The sequence below is a fragment of the Harpegnathos saltator genome, unplaced genomic scaffold (genome assembly GCF_003227715.2).
Source record: "Harpegnathos saltator strain DR-91 unplaced genomic scaffold, Hsal_v8.6 scaffold14, whole genome shotgun sequence".
Taxonomy (NCBI): Eukaryota; Metazoa; Arthropoda; class Insecta; order Hymenoptera; family Formicidae; genus Harpegnathos; species Harpegnathos saltator.
Window position 1 is genome coordinate 1083102 of NW_020229917.1, and position 15183 is coordinate 1098284.

A 15183-nucleotide genomic window follows, 5' to 3' on the forward strand; every position below is an offset into this window, starting at 1 on the left:
GATTTATGAATGCTTAATATCTTCCTTTCAAGAAATTGTTCGAATAAGAGGAAAAAGGCTGCCGATAAAACAAGGATGCTGCATAAAATTAAAATGCTTAGTAGAAAATATTGAAGGATTGTATGCCGATGCAATGGCATATGTTCGTTGTACAAGAGAATCGGTGATTTTAATGGAATTGTACAATAGCAAGTAACACAGTGAGGTAATTAAGGCGTATGCCGATGCAATGGCACACGTCTACACATACACAATAAAATCAGTTACAATTCAATAAATGCATATACATATATATATGTGGGTGGGGAAGGATGCACTTCATGAAATGATTTATATTATTCCAGCTTTTATAATGGATAATGTCAAGATCTTGTCGTTATTAAGAATATACTTTCGTCTAAATAAACAATGAGATTGTAAAAATATTATTAATCTGAAACCTTAGTAATTTGATTGTTTAATATAGAATAGTCTTTACGGATAATGGTAATAGCAGAACGCAGTATATTTTATATGTGCAATTTTATATGTGCTGCAGGTTACAGTGGAAACAGTGGGAATATTATATCAAGTACATAATTATACATGAAATTATAAAGGCATATAAATGTCTTATAACTAAAATAGCTAATGAGAGAGATAGATAGAAGGCTAACATGAAGGAACGTCTCTGTGAGTCCTTGTTACGAGATAATTGTAATTTTTATTTTTATTCAATGTCTATTAACGAGGTGAAGGCCTAGGAGGTTGGAGTAAGCAGATTTTCAAAGCAGAGTCTCCGGCGTAAGGAATTCGCCTGGAGACGATGTCAGAGTGGTGGGATGCCACTGCTGATAAGGATTCTGACTATACCAATACGGCTCTGTGCTTGGCACCGATGCCGTGCGCGCGTAACCCTGTGCTTAGCACCGATGTCATGCGCCCGCAAGGAGGAATGGAAAGGGAATAATAAGTGTGTGAGGGTAGTTCACTGCGTTGACAGACACTGGGGTTTCGTAATCACGATTTAGAAAAAGAAGAATCTGAAGATTGTCTCTCTCTCTCTCTCTTTATATATATACTAGCTTGTATAGCGTATCCTAAGGAAATCGGAACGAAATTCTAAGAGCAGTTTGACAAACTAAACGTAGATAATACACTATTCGGATTATAATGAATGGTCCTTATGTAAGGCAGTTACGAACCGACATGAACGAAAATTTCAGCGTGACGCTATGGTATCTGTTAAATAATTCGACTTGGCGTATGGTGAAACGTCACTGGTTCACTCGCGTAACAATGTTCCTAAGGCTTAGATCGCGATTGTATTTCACTTGCGCGAAACGCGGTGTATGTGAGTGTTGTGCATTAAAATATTATATACTTACTATTTATTTCAATAGCTCAGACTTTTGCAGAGAAATCTCAAAGAACAGGCTTTTTTATTCCAGAATACTCTCAGTACTGTTGGGACCACTCTAGCCACGGCACAACTCGAGCGGGGAGTCGACTTATCCGCACACTTTGAGTATTATAAAACACCGTGGATGTTCTGGCAAGTTTCCTAAGAAATCTTCCAGATTTTGAATAGCACAAGGCAAAGGCTCTGAAGGAGCGTAGGAAGAGGCTCTTATGCGAGACGACCGTTGTCCGTGGTGGCACGGTCGCTCAGAGACACTTTTCCTCTTTGCGTCAAATTAACAAAGATGTCTTGGAGGCTCTCCTAAGAGGCACGTCTGTACTGTATGAACTTCCGATGTCGACTCTGCGGTGAGAGCTGCTCCCGGGGCCTCGTTCGGTCCGGACAATGGAACTCAAGAGTGGGGTAGGCTATATGGTAGGAGTAATGGGATTATACGAGAGGGATCCAGAGTAGGAGCGTTCAAGGTTTTTCAGAGTGGGACTGAGTGGCGTGATGCTGACGGGGCATCGAGACATCTCGGCGCGCCGCCGGATGTGATAAGGAGCGTGGTCAACAGGATGCCCTATGTTACCTGATATGGGCTCGGGTTACTCGGGGATTCCAGAGCACCTTCGGTGGCCCGGCTGCGTGCGTGCCTTATCTTTGAGACTTCCTGTCGCCAGTCTGACTTATTAATTTATATGTGCTCGTAATTATTTATGCCTTATAATATTATAATTTAATAAAAAGAAATGGTTAATATTATATATGTGTGGTTCTTAAGGTTATAATATACGCCTAATTTAGTATTATATGAATAGTGTAATAGAAAGTTATAATGTTAATTAGTTATGATTTTTATAAAGACAATATGCATGTGTTATAATAAAAGAGATATTTGTTATTAATGTTTAAATGTGGTTATTAAGAATTATTATAAGAAATGCATATTGTTAACAGTGGGTTTTAGAGTGTAGAGATTTATAATATTGTTAACTGGAAAATTAGGATTTCTTATTACAGGGATCCTTATTATTACTGTTGTTAAATTAATGTTTCTCGGCAAGGCTGAGTTCTACCATAGGGCTCTCTACTTACGTATGTCGGTAAGATAGATCCCTTGGGTAGGTTTCGTTATTATTGGCGTCGGTAATTAATTAACAATTGTTATAAACGGTTCTTATGTATAAATTACCGACTTTTAGACCTTATAGAAGCTTATGGTAATAGAAGATTCGATGAACAATTAATTTTTATTATTAGTGATGAGTTCAAGCCGTTGTACTGTACGAACGAATTTAAAAGAGTGCAATATTTAAGAGGAGCTTGAACGTGGACAGAAGGCTTAAATTAAATTAAATAAAGTATTTAAACGTGACCAAGGCAAAAATGGTGGATTTCCAAGCTAAATAGAGTATTTAAGTGACCCCTGAACTTAAATAAATGAGGTTCATTAAATTTTAAGTAAGAATTACCAAATTTTGAGAATGTACTGTCAGAAGGATTCTCTGTTTGTGGGCAAGAATTAATTGTTTTCGTTTGGCATTATTTCCTTTTGTAATTAATATTCTGAGGTATTGACATTTGCTTATGTTTCACTAAAATGTTCTCTATGTACGTAGGTGTTAAAAATATTTTAAATTGACTTTTCTTAATTTTCACGGAAGGTACGCATTACTGATGTCCCAATAGTCCCTGCGTATGAATTTTAGAATTTTCTGAAGTCTACTGGTAAGTAACATTGTTGGTTTCTTATTAATTGTTAATGTTTTTCAAAATGTTAATATGGTCGTTAAATAGAGGTCTTTTAATGCTATTGTTAGCAATTAAGATTTTTCTTCTAGGCCTTATAGTTACTGAGAAAAACATGCCTTTTCCTGATTGGTCGAGACATTCAAATAGCCATAACTTCTAAACTATCGATTTTACAGAAATTTTATTAGGACATAATTTGTAATACTTTGAAGGAGCCTTAAATCGCACCGCGCGATTTTCTAAAATTATTATTATTTTAAAAGATATGAACTTTTATCGATAAATTTTAATAGTAACAATTACTTTTTATGGTTGAATCTACCTATATGTCTCGCTGGCCTTTTAATGTAGAGGCGAAAAAATGATATGGTGGAGAGAACGTCGCAGGACGTTACAATGTTCGTGCCGACCGTCGCGATAGGAGCATCTGCGTTCACAACCACCGACCAAGCTTCGCTGTAGATTCTTCGATGCAATGCCCTGTACACTCGTATCACCGAGTGTGATCCTCCGATGGTAAATAGGCGTCGATTGTTGGCTATGAACATCATTGTGTCTCGTCGTGAATCGTCCGTTTCTTCACTGGTTACTACCTGCGCCTCGTCATCGTCGTCGTCGTCGTTATCATCGTCGCTTGAGTTACGCACGTCGTTGCGCAATCGCTTCGCTGTTCTCCTGCGACGTAACATTTGTCCTGTGCGAACGAACGAACGACCGAGATGTGTGAGATACCAACCTGCGTTATTGCTACCTCCGTAGCCATCGTTTTCTCTGCTCGTTTTCGAGAGCAATAAGTCGAACATTGAGGCATGCGTATCGCATAGTTGAAACGCGCATGTTGTTGCTGCGATGGTCATTTCGTGCCTCACGCGTCAATCGCTGTTCAAATACCGTAAGAATAGATCTATAACAATGATACCCAGAACGAATTCGAACGCCTCATACGCAAGAGTGTGTTGCAGCGTCTTCAAGTTACTGAAAATCTTTTCCTCTTCGAGCCTTCGCGAGATTCGGTACACATTGCAATCGCGTTCTTTCGTACACGTTGTTTTCTTTGCACTGCGTTTTTCTAAAGCACTAGACGTCGCGTACTACTCGCAACTCCGATCGCATGTAATTGATCAAACGGAAAGGAGCGGACTCGAGGATGCGGCTTAGCCACGAGTTAGAGATGGCAGTAGCTGACTCATCATCCGCGGGTGAGTCGTCGTCGGTATCATGCACACCGTTCAGTACAAAATCGCTTAAGGCATCGCACAATCGATCCAAATCATCCACATCGGCGGCCGAAGTGCCACCTTGTCGATCGTTGCCGTACGTACGCCTTCGAGCCATTACGAGATCTACGAACAAGGTAAACATGGCGAGAGGCAACAATATGACCATTATCGCGAGAAGCAATAACGCGAGATGATACGCTGCGCCGCCGCCGCCGCCGCCATTGCTCACGAGTGTTATCGCGAGATATGCCACGGAAATGACGACACCGCCACACATAGTGGCCGTGTTTACCGCGAGATCTGTGCATTTGGATGTTATGTTGCGCCGTGCTGCATCCAACACGCTATTGCGCGGTAACACGTCGGCTGTATATGCGCTGGCCAGTAACGCGGCCAATTAGTTGTCTCGCACCGCGCGCTCCACCGTAGCATCGTTCACGTTCAATACGTCGTCATCCGTATTGACGCGCTGTCCTAACGAATTGTAACGCCTGTTGGCAAAGTAATGCAAGCTCCAGAGCATTGAGCAGACCATCGGGTTATCCGACACGATTGGTCTGCTGCGCTTCAATGGATCCTCTTTCTCGATCTGGCCGCCGTCATTGCTACGTTTGTAACGAATACGGCTGGCTTCGTCATTTTGGCAGTGTTCATTCTCATGTTCGACGTGCGCTCCACCGAGATGAAAGCTGGGTACTCGTGAATGCAGTTTTTCGCGAGACCTATCGTCCAATGTTTGCATTATCGGCGATGTTGTCGCTGCTGATTGTTGTTCGCCGCCACCTGCGAGAGCAGTGGCGCCGATTTGGCGTTTGAGACCACGATTGTCCCTGATCATGCCATCTGCAGCGTCGCGAAATTGGGCAAAGTACCATGGAGTGTCCGTTTGATCGAGAATCAAAAATCGCTCGTCCGGTTGCGGTGTCGTGCTCGCAGATGCGTCTTCCTTGACTTCGGCCATCGGACTTTCGCGATCGCGCAAGAAGAATGCCAACAGCAGATCGTAACGCGGCACGTTGCAACGCTCGCGCTCTCGCAGCCAGCCGATCGCTATGTTATCGTATGACGCGTTGTCAAATTCCGACTTGTAATTCCCCGGATCCCAGCCGAATATGAGCATAATGTCGAGCAGAATGGTCACTAGTTCAGTCAGGCCAATCACCACGCCGATGCCGCTAGCTGTGGTATCCAATGCAAGAAGCAATCGCGTGGTGATGCGAGACAGTGCAAATGACAGCATACGCGCCGTGCTTTCGCGCACTGCTAGCGCTAACACCTGGCGCGAGACAACACCTGATAGATGTTGGCCTACGAAGCGAAGCGCTCGATTGAAACCTAGCTTGAGCATTTTGCGCACAAAAGTCTCCATGGTGATCGAAATCAGAATGTTTCGCACCTCTGCAGACAATGTATTCAGTATATCAGCGTTGATGGCCGAACCGCGCAGCATATTGCCGCGGATCTCTTCGTACAATTGATCGAAATCCAGCAACCTGCGATCGTCATCGTCGCTGACGCCGCCGCCGCCTCTATTCGCATAATCGTCATCGTGCAGCCGTATTCCCACCACAGGTTTGTGCCAATTGATCGACTGAGAACTGACATTGGTGGCATTGCGACGAACATGTGTTGTCGTCGTTTTCACCGTATGTTTTTCACCAACGATCGCGTGGTCGTTCATCTGTATCATTTTGCGGGCTGAGGCACGTGCATCGGTCTCGCTCAGCGAACGACCAGGTGCTGCATCGTTGCGTCGCAGCATTTTTACGCGACGATGTTGTCATTGTTGCGGCGTTACCACTGCCGCAACCACCTTTGTGTCTCGACGCGTCCGCCGGCGGTCGTCGCGCGCAGTGTGCGAATTGTCGCCACCCGTGCGAAAGTACGCGGGAGTGGCTCGTTCGATGCGACCGCCGCCTTGATTCGTCCACATGTGATCATCGTCCGTTAGACCCAGATCGCTCAAGAGCACATTCGGTGATGGAAGGCACCACGTTTTGTCCACGTCCGTATACCAATGAGCTCGAGAACGTTTCGTCAAAGGTACCGCGCTCGCATCTACAGCGCTCCTCTTCGTCGAAGCCGGGAGCACTGTGTCGCAACTGTCATCGTAGATCGCGTGGCGCATCAGACGCACCAGAGCAGAACCGATGAATGTGTACGATAATATTCGATCGAAGGTTGACTCTTTGCACGTACGTGTCTTGGGATCGAAGTTCTTGTAAAAAGCCTCACAGTACGAACGAGAATGCCGCGCGGTAACGATCGCGCGGTCCAGAGCGTTTGGCGCGAGCGAATGATACAAGATGCTCTTGTCTGGCCGAGCTCGAACCAAATCGTCACCTATGGCAAAATTGCTCAAACGACACACCGGTTTCTCGCCCGGCGCCGTACGAAGTGCCGGCAGTGTGGCAAACATTTCGAGCGTGAGATTGGCCAATTCGCACGAGTCGCTCGCGGGGTCATATTCTAATTGCGGCATGTCGGGTTCCTGGCGCGTTGCATCAACGTTTCGCTCATGGTTTGGCAGTAATCGCTTATACAGGACCGGCGGCGGCGGAGGCGGCGGCGACTCGTTTGTTGTTGGGCTGATGTAAAACGATTGTGCCGTATACGGTTTGTACTCGCCCGTGGCCACGTTCATCACGAGATACGTCGTTCCTTCGTAGCGTTTGGCCACGGTGTCACCTACGGCCGAATGCCCTGTGACACGACTATCACGCACCATGTAGCACGCTGGTTCGCAAGACGTTAACGTCGTATTATCGCCGGACGCCCACACGCGAGGCATATCGCCCGGCACGCACGTGCCCGTTCTCGCGTATTTTGCTCTACAGCTGAGATATTCGCAAGCGGTGCGTTCGTTCATCCAACGCAAGTTGACCACGATCGCGGCGTCTCGAAAGGCCTCGTTTTCGGCCTCGTACGTATAATATCGCTTGGGATCGGAGCGTCTCACGCGCACCTCAATCTTGCTGGCTATATTGGGATAGTACGTGGCCAGGTCCCATAATTGAAACAACAGAGCTCGATTGGCCACATACGCCTAACTCTGCGCTTGTGTAACGTCCTGCGACGTTCTCTCCACCATATCATTTTTTCGCCTCTGCATTGGAGGGCCAGCGAGACATATAGGTAGATTCAACCATAGAGGGTAATTGTTACTATTAAAATTTATCGATAAAAGTTCATATCTTTTAAAATAATAATAATTTTAGAAAATCGCGCGGTGCGATTTAAGGCTCCTTCAAAGTATTACAAATTATGTCCTAATAAAATTTCTGTAAAATCGATAGTTTAGAAGTTATGGCTATTTGAATGTCTCGACCAATCAGGAAAAGGCATGTTTTTCTCAGTAACTATAAGGCCTAGAAGAAAAATCTTAATTGCTAACAATAGCATTAAAAGACCTCTATTTAACGACCATATTAACATTTTGAAAAACATTAACAATTAATAAGAAACCAACAATGTTACTTACCAGTAGACTTCAGAAAATTCTAAAATTCATACGCAGGGACTATTGGGACATCAGTAATGCGTACCTTCCGTGAAAATTAAGAAAAGTCAATTTAAAATATTTTTAACACCTACGTACATAGAGAACATTTTAGTGAAACATAAGCAAATGTCAAAACCTCAGAATATTAATTACAAAAGGAAATAATGCCAAACGAAAACAATTAATTCTTGCCCACAAACAGAGAATCCTTCTGACAGTACATTCTCAAAATTTGGTAATTCTTACTTACAATTTAATAAACCTCATTTATTTAAGTTCAGGGGTCACTTAAATACTCTATTTAGCTTGGAAATCCACCATTTTTGCCTTGGTCACGTTTAAATACTTTATTTAATTTAATTTAAGCCTTCTGTTCACGTTCAAGCTCTTCTTAAATATTGCACTCTTTTAAATTCGTTCGTACAGTACAACGGCTTGAACTCATCACTAATAATAAAAATTAATTGTTCATCGAATCTTCTATTACCATAAGCTTCTATAAGGTCTAAAACTCGGTAATTTATACATAAGAACCGTTTATAACAATTGTTAATTAATTACCGACGCCAATAATAACGAAACCTACCCAAGGGATCTACCTTACCGACATACGTAAGTAGAGAGCCCTATGGTAGAACTCAGCCTTGCCGAGAAACATTAATTTAACAACAGTAATAATAAGGATCCCTGTAATAAGAAATCCTAATTTTCCAGTTAACAATATTATAAATCTCTACACTCTAAAACCCACTGTTAACAATATGCATTTCTTATAATAATTCTTAATAACCACATTTAAACATTAATAACAAATATCTCTTTTATTATAACACATGCATATTGTCTTTATAAAAATCATAACTAATTAACATTATAACTTTCTATTACACTATTCATATAATACTAAATTAGGCGTATATTATAACCTTAAGAACCACACATATATAATATTAACCATTTCTTTTTATTAAATTATAATATTATAAGGCATAAATAATTACGAGCACATATAAATTAATAAGTCAGACTGGCGACAGGAAGTCTCAAAGATAAGGCACGCACGCAGCCGGGCCACCGAAGGTGCTCTGGAATCCCCGAGTAACCCGAGCCCATATCAGGTAACATAGGGCATCCTGTTGACCACGCTCCTTATCACATCCGGCGGCGCGCCGAGATGTCTCGATGCCCCGTCAGCATCACGCCACTCAGTCCCACTCTGAAAAACCTTGAACGCTCCTACTCTGGATCCCTCTCGTATAATCCCATTACTCCTACCATATAGCCTACCCCACTCTTGAGTTCCATTGTCCGGACCGAACGAGGCCCCGGGAGCAACTCCCACCGCAGAGTCGACATCGGAAGTTCATACAGTACAGACGTGCCTCTTAGGAGAGCCTCCAAGACATCTTTGTTAATTTGACGCAAAGAGGAAAAGTGTCTCTGAGCGACCGTGCCACCACGGACAACGGTCGTCTCGCATAAGAGCCTCTTCCTACGCTCCTTCAGAGCCTTTGCCTTGTGCTATTCAAAATCTGGAAGATTTCTTAGGAAACTTGCCAGAACATCCACGGTGTTTTATAATACTCAAAGTGTGCGGATAAGTCGACTCCCCGCTCGAGTTGTGCCGTGGCTAGAGTGGTCCCAACAGTACTGAGAGTATTCTGGAATAAAAAAGCCTGTTCTTTGAGATTTCTCTGCAAAAGTCTGAGCTACTGAAATAAATAGTAAGTATATAATATTTTAATGCACAACACTCACCTACACCGCGTTTCGCGCAAGTGAAATACAATCGCGATCTAAGCCTTAGGAACATTGTTACGCGAGTGAACCAGTGACGTTTCACCATACGCCAAGTCGAATTATTTAACAGATACCATAGCGTCACGCTGAAATTTTCGTTCATGTCGGTTCGTAACTGCTTTACATAAGGACCATTCATTATAATCCGAATAGTGTATTATCTACGTTTAGTTTGTCAAATCGCTCTTAGAATTTCGTTCCGATTTCCTTAGGATACGCTATACAAGCTAGTATATATATAAAGAGAGAGAGAGAGAGACAATCTTCAGATTCTTCTTTTTCTAAATCGTGATTACGAAACCCCAGTGTCTGTCAACGCAGTGAACTACGCTCACACACTTATTATTCCCTTTCCATTCCTCTTTGCGGGCGCATGACATCGGTGCTAAGCACAGGGTTACGCGCGCACGGCATCGGTGCCAAGCACAGAGCCGTATTGGTATAGTCAGAATCCTTATCAGCAGTGGCATCCCACCACTCTGACATCGTCTCCAGGCGGATTCCTTACGCCGGAGACTCTGCTTTGAAAATCTGCTTACTCCAACCTCCTAGGCCTTCACCTCGTTAATAGATATTGAATAAAAATAAAAATTACAATTATCTCGTAACAAGGACTCACAGAGACGTTCCTTCATGTTAGCTTTCTATCTATCTCTCTCATTAGCTATTTTAGTTATAAGACATTTATATGCCTTTATAATTTCATGTATAATTATGTACTTGATATAATATTCCCACTGTTTCCACTGTAACCTGCACTTGCACATATAAAATATACTGCGTTCTGCTATTACCATTATCCGTAAAGACTATTCTATATTAAACAATCAAATTACTAAGGTTTCAGATTAATAATATTTTTACAATCTCATTGTTTATTTAGACGAAAGTATATTCTTAATAACGACAAGATCTTGACATTATCCATTATAAAAGCTGGAATAATATAAATCATTTCATGAAGTGCATCCTTCCCCACCCACATATATATATGTATATGCATTTATTGAATTGTAACTGATTTTATTGTGTATGTGTAGACGTGTGCCATTGCATCGGCATACGCCTTAATTACCTCACTGTGTTACTTGCTATTGTACAATTCCATTAAAATCACCGATTCTCTTGTACAACGAACATATGCCATTGCATCGGCATACAATTCTTCAATATTTTCTACTAAGCATTTTAATTTTATGCAGCATCCTTGTTTTATCGGCAGCCTTTTTCCTCTTGTTCGAGCATTTTCTTGAAAGGAAGATATTAAGCATTCATAAATCTTTGTCCTTTTTATTCAGTTACTTAAATCAATTGGTGCCATAACATCTCTTGCCAGAGGAATTTATAGTTCATTAACCATTAAATCTGAATCTTACATTATTAAGCATAGATCTTGCTCACTTTTAGGGAAGCGCCTTACTGGAGCTACCCGCCTCTATCCTTGTCCAGACTGAGGAGCGCCTTACGGGTGCCTCTCGGCTCAAGCATCCTATCCATCCCGTCCAACACATAAGACCACCCCTTTTCCATCAAGATCAGGAAATTTAACTTGTGTATTAATAACCTGTACAGTGCTTAGCATCCTTCAATCTCAGGGGCGCAGCTGACAGCCGCCACCCGCCTCAATTATCCTTCTCCTACAATCCGCATAACCTAACCCTGCCAAAGCATGGTAGTAAGCATTAATTATTAGTACTTTTACAGTACTCTGGCAACGGATAACTAAAGTCACAAGAGTCCTTTTCACTCAATAATTACTTTTATCAATTGCTATTTTAACTTGTCCGACCAAAAATGTTATTCTTAAACTCAATCCGTTAGATGCCAAATAAACAATTGTTTAGTCTCTATTCCTATCAATAGCCATAATCTTTATATCACCTACAATCACCATATTTCCCCCTTTCACCATCTGTCCGGAAAAGCTCTCGGCATCCCAGGCAGTGCCGGTGTAAGCAGGTAGGCCTAAATAAATAGAGAGCAGGCGGATCACGATCCCTAGGGAGACGCGAGACGTTACACCACGCTGCTGTAGCACGACTGAGAACGCGCAATCGCGCACGTATTCTTGCTGCGTGTGATTGATACCCAGTTCGACATTGTAGATCGCATGCGTGTGCAAGTCATGATTTCGCAATTCGCGACCATTTTTATAAAATTTGCCGCAATTGTCGCACATTTCGTAATGCGTGACGATCGACGCCGAGTCAGCGGCGACGACTGACAATTTGGCGGATCCGCGACAACAGTGAGCGACGTGATAATTCAAACCGTTCTGCTGCACGAATGAATCGCCGCAACGCTCGTATAGATACAGATTCAATCGATAATGCACGCGAATGTGCTGCAGATAACGTTTTGTCGAACACGCGATGACACACGTGACATTGCAAAACGGTGTTCGTTGTCGTAGCAGCAGCAGATGACACATCGCGCAGATGCATATTGCGTTGCGATCGTTGGCGATAACACGGTAACGTAGCGGTGGTAGCAGTAGCAGATGACGCATCGCGCAGATGCGTATCACGTCGCGATCGTTCGCGATGAAACGGTAACGTCATCTGCCGGGCCACCAATCGAGCGCTTCGGGACAGCAGTTTCTTGTTAATGTACGCCAAAACGCAACGTCTCTCGCGTCAATGAGAAGCAACGATCGACCGCGTCGCTCGTTCACAATAGTCGCGGTGGTACGCAGTACCAACTCGCGCACGTATTCTATCGCGGCCACCGTACACCGGGCGATCGCGCATTTCTGAACGATCGCAAACGCACCGCGCTCGGCTGACAATCGTAGGAGCAAAAGACATTTATACGCGCGAGTCAATTGCACCATACTGTCAAACAAGTTTGCTGTGTGACGATAAATACGCCATAGTCTCAGTTCCCGTAGCGCCTTCTCGCGCAACTCATCGCCGTTGCGTCGTCGCACGATCAGCAGTAGCACGTTCCGTTCAATGTTCGCAATCATTGTTCGCACGCACGACGCGACGAGCACACCGCCGCTGTTTACACACTCGACCATATTTGCGGCCGCCTGAGCGCGACGCGATCGCCAAATTGTTGCGGAAGCTCCTCTGGCCTCACGAGACTTTAGCGTGTTCATTTTTTTATAGCACATCCGTATCCATCAGATGATTTAGCACATCGATCAGCGTCACCGCGCTCGAAGAGTCTCGCTCGTTCAGCAAAGATTCGAGCGATACGACAACTCGCGTGCGATTCGATTCGGCGCAGATACGGTCGTCCGATTCGACGTCGAGCATAAACGAACGCACCAGCTCGAGGCGACCTCATTCTAGACAACCGGCGTTGTACACCGCGGCGGATGAGCTCACGGTGTCCTCGTACGAGATAGCGTCGATCGGACGCGGCTTCAGCATCAACACCGAACATTCGTTTCGTCGACAACGAGCGACTCCGCCGCCGGTATTGGTCAAAAAGTAAAACTGATCGTTCGGACGATAGTACACGTACCATTCCAGCGGATGCACGATAATCAGTCCGTCGCGTTTGCGCCGAAACACCTCAGCTCGCAACATCGACGGGCCGACACCGTCGACGTACTCGCCGAGAACGCGTTCCGCGGCACGCTGACCCAGCCACCAGGAATTTTGACCGTCGTGAGACAGGTTAGTTTTACCCTACTGGTGACCAGTCATTGCGATAGTAATCCTGCTCAGTACGAGAGGAACCGCAAGTTCGGACATTTGGTTCACGCACTCGGTCGAGCGGCCGGTGGTGCGAAGCTACTATCCGTGGGATTATGCCTGAACGCCTCTAAGGCCGTATCCTCTCTAGTCAAAGGAGGCAATGATATTTCTAGGAGTCTCGTGAGTCGAAAGGCTCAAAACGATGTGACACTACTAGGCGACCGGTCCAAGGGCCGCTCGTCGCACGAGCCCGGTTTGCCGCATGGCCCCATCGCCCGTAGTCGGGATCTCACCGTACGACGGCACGGGGTCTAGCGGTCGATCATGGGTTTCACAAGTTCGATGTCGAGACTCGGAATCGTCTGTAGATGACTTAGGCCAATTTGAGCCAATGACAAATAATAATCGAGAGCATTTTTCTCCGTGGCGTTATTGTCGCGCCGCAACAACGACGACACGTCGATCAATCGTGCCTCGTCAAAGACCAAACGCGCGCTCGCGATATACGACAAAATGCGCGCCGTGACGATCGAGATCGCTACAATCGCGATTAGCGCAAACGGACCCATTGACGTATTTCTTTTTATTTGTTTTTTTCGGATGATCCTCTAGTGTGTGTGTGTGTTACCTATCGTCGACGCGTCGCGGTGTATCGCACCGAGTACCGCGAATCGTCGCCAGACGCATTGGTTTCGAAACGATCTGAGCGTGATCAATATATCGCGATGACAACGACGACGACGATGATGATGATGAAACTGATTCGCTGTTTGGTATTGGTTGGCTCGTCCTAGTAGGTACAATCGCTCGTTCGCTAATCAGGTACTCGTGTCCTCGTTGATTCCGGACGATGTCACTCGACGACGACGTGATTCTCTATTACGGCACACAAACGACGACCCAAGACGGCGTGAATCGCGCAATCACCATTGCGTCGGACAGAATAACGTGATAATTTGCGCAGATCACGCGACACTTACACACACACAGCAACGATACATTGAAGAGCGTAACAACACCTGAACGAAAACACACACCAATCATCTACTGCGCAGAGCCATCGAGTACGCCTGAGCGACGGCGTTTCGATCTCGTTCTTCGCGCTCCTCCTCCTCGGTGCTGGTGAACGAACTGACGATCGCGTTGTCAAACACCGAGAAATACGACTGTTTGCTGACCACGAGCGCGCCGTATACGGAGAATATCGTCAAAGAACCGCACAGAAACACCACGAAATTCTTACTCCACGACAGAATCAACGCGATCAGCAGCACGATAGCCAACAAGCATATAATGTACGTGACATTTCGCGTGTTCCACAACACCGTCTTGCAGTCGGACCATGTTGCCGACATTTTGGCAAGACCGGGCGCCAGTGTGCGACAAAGATTGTTGAACGTATCGCGTACATTCAAACGCTCGCTCTTGCGTTGATCGTTACCGCCGCCCGACATTTGCGCGACACACACGTCGAATCGAGGAGAGAGAGAGAGAAATTGCGAAAAGAACGGAAAAATCTAAACGCAAAAGTTGCGATTGTCTCCTTTCTCTCTTATTAGGTAACGAGGCGAAAAAAAAACGATCATCGCGAAATTACGTTTTCCTTTCACGCGTTTATTACCAAATCACGCGGTGCTGCTACAGTGTTGGTGCCGCCACCTTCTTGAAACTGATCGGCCAGATACAGCATCGACAACTCGTCATCGTGAGCAGCGCGTCTCGCATCGACCGATTCGTTATTCGCATCATTGTTTTCCTCGTTGTCGCGTGGTGTTACGGGTGTCACTGGTGGCATGGCCGCTAGTGCATCGGTACTGCTGGAAACTACCAGCGACGAATCCGCCTCCGCATCCATCGCTCCTCTGGCGATCGCTG